Source organism: Hippocampus zosterae, unplaced genomic scaffold (genome assembly GCF_025434085.1).
Source record: "Hippocampus zosterae strain Florida unplaced genomic scaffold, ASM2543408v3 HiC_scaffold_33, whole genome shotgun sequence".
Taxonomy (NCBI): Eukaryota; Metazoa; Chordata; class Actinopteri; order Syngnathiformes; family Syngnathidae; genus Hippocampus; species Hippocampus zosterae.
Genome location: NW_026262883.1, coordinates 916,734 through 919,403, shown reverse-complemented (window position 1 = coordinate 919,403; position 2,670 = coordinate 916,734). Strand labels below are relative to the sequence as shown.

At 41.9% G+C, this 2,670-nt stretch overlaps 1 long non-coding RNA gene across 1 annotated transcript; it reads right to left on the bottom strand.

Annotated features, from left to right (window-relative positions):
* Nucleotides 1–505: 505 nt before the first annotated feature.
* On the bottom strand, nucleotides 506–1,342 carry LOC127594946 (uncharacterized). Its single transcript, XR_007961000.1, has 2 exons — nucleotides 1,285–1,342; nucleotides 506–804 (listed from the first exon to the last, which is right to left on the bottom strand). It is a non-coding gene; the product is annotated as an uncharacterized LOC127594946 (long non-coding RNA).
* Nucleotides 1,343–2,670: the final 1,328 nt, after the last annotated feature.

Below are 2,670 nucleotides of genomic sequence, written 5' to 3'. Positions count from 1 at the left end.
TGTGGGTGTGTTGAGTTGCATCTGAGTGAGGTTTGTCTGCGTGTGATGATTCTATTGCAGCTATTGCAGGTCCAGGTTTGGGGGTGTGTGTCTAGTGTTTATGTTTGTGCAATGTTTGTGTACCCAGTGTGGTGTGTGGTGGTTGCATCTGAAGGATGTCTGTCTTCTTGTAATCTGTTGTGTGCAAATGTCGCATGTCCAGGTAGTTTGTTGTGTGTGTGTTTGTTGCGTGCGTGAGAGTGTCTGTGTGGGCCCCGGATTTGTCTCTATGTCCCAGGCCTGGAGCAAAAGGTCCGCCCGCCACCCTGCCAGGTTCAGGGGGCGGTTAGCCGAAAAAAAAAAAAAAACGGCCGTAAGGGCACCCCGTTCGGGGTGCAGGGATTGGTTCCTTGATTTGTCCCCCCGTTCGGGGGGAACCCTCCAACTGCGAGTAAGCCAAGGAGTTTGGAGGTACAGCAGGTTGACAGCAGTGTGATCGAGCAGATTAGATAGAGTAGAATTTGAATGGGGCTTCACTGATTTATTTCATACAATTCATATCTAAAACACAGTTGAAAAATATTTGATTGTTAAAATATTTAAATACAAGAACTATATCAAGAAATTAACAAAACATAGTTTTTTTAGTTAGGAGAAAAGTCTAAAAACATATCACAAATGACAAACGTTGTGCCTCTCCTCCTCCTGTTCTTCAATGAAGCTGATCACCCTCCAGCTCCCGTTAGAAACATTGTGCTGCTGAAGGTGTGCCGGCAGAATGGTTGTGATACAGGAGGTGCTGTGTACTCTCCCAGAAACGAGGACCTAGTTTAGTTGTAGATCCAGTAAAACATAGTGCAAATGTGACATTGTTTATAATGCACAGTTACAGTCTTGTGAATATTAAAAAATGTACTTCATGTAATGCAGGAAGCGAATATTTCAAACGAACTAAGGCAGCAAACAGTAAGAGCAAAATCGTGTTCCAAACATTAACTCTTTTTTTAAATGTCAATTAGCTTGTGAGTAATAAGACAAAATGTGACTGTCAGACAGAGAATTGTCAGAGCAAACGGCAGATTTTAGAAAGTCCTGCTGAAATAAATCTGCACCCGACTGCGACTGTCAGCGTTGAACTGCCGCCATTGCTGTCAAAGTCAGACACATCTCCAAAATTGTTGGAGCAAATTTTTAAGCAGGCTTCATCTTGATAAATTGACCACGTATTTGACATTTACACCATAACGTTACCGCCTTAAATAATCGTAAAACAAAATTTTGTGTAACAACAAGAGTAATATGTACCCCAAAAGCTTTCAAAGCGTCTGAAAGTTTTCTCCTCCGTTTTTGTTGGGGCTTGGCTCGAAATGCATCATGATTGGCCGCCCGAAGTCCACGTGTCTGTCGGACGTGCTCTCATTGGTCTACAATACCATCACGGATGAATAAATACTCAAAGGGCTTGCCAGGCAAGCCCTTTGAACCCTTTAAATACTCAATGGGCTTGCCTGGCAAGCCCTTTGAGTATTTATTCCATATTGCCCACTAGTTCACTAGTAAGGTCATTTTGACGCTTACTAGTGAACATGTAAGGCCATAAATGTGCCCACTAGTTCACTAGTAAGATCATTTTGAGGCTTACTAGTTGACATGTAAGCCACAAAACGCCCGCTAGTTCACTAGTAAGATAATTTTGAGGCTTCTAGTGAACATGTAAGCCACAGAACGCCCACTAGTTCACTAGTAAGATCATTTTGACGCTTACTAGTGAACATGTAAGCCACAAAACGCTCACTAGTTCACTAGTAAGGTCATTTTGACGCTTACTAGTGAACATGTAAGCCACAAAACGCTCACTGGTTCACTAGTAAGGTAATTTTGACGCTTACTAGTGAACATGTAAGCCACAAAACGCCCACTAGTTCCCTAGTAAGATCATTTTGACGCTTATTTATGAACATGTCAGCCACAAAACGCTCACTCGTTCACTAGTAAGATCATTTTGACGCTTACTAGTGAACATGTAAGCCACAAAACGCCCACTAGTTCACTAGTAAGGTCATTTTGACGCTTACTAGTGAACATGTAAGCCACAAAACGCCCACTAGTTCACTAGTAAGATCATTTTGACGCTTACTAGTGAACATGTAAGGCCATAAATGTGCCCACTAGTTCACTAGTAAGTTCATTTTGAGGCTTACTAGTGAACATGTAAGCCACAAAACGCCCACTAGTTCACTAGTAAGATCATTTTGACGCTTATTTATGAACATGTCAGCCACAAAACGCTCACTCGTTCACTAGTAAGATCATTTTGACGCTTACTAGTGAACATGTAAGCCACAAAACGCCCACTAGTTCACTAGTAAGGTCATTTTGACGCTTACTAGTGAACATGTAAGCCACAAAACGCCCACTAGTTCACTAGTAAGATCATTTTGACGCTTACTAGTGAACATGTAAGCCACAAAACGCCCACTAGTTCACTAGTAAGGTCATTTTGACGCTTACTAGTGAACATGTAAGCCACAAAACGCCCACTAGTTCCCTAGTAAGATCATTTTGACGCTTATTTATGAACATGTCAGCCACAAAACGCTCACTCGTTCACTAGTAAGATCATTTTGACGCTTACTAGTGAACATGTAAGCCACAAAACGCCCACTAGTTCACTAGTAAGGTCATTTTGAC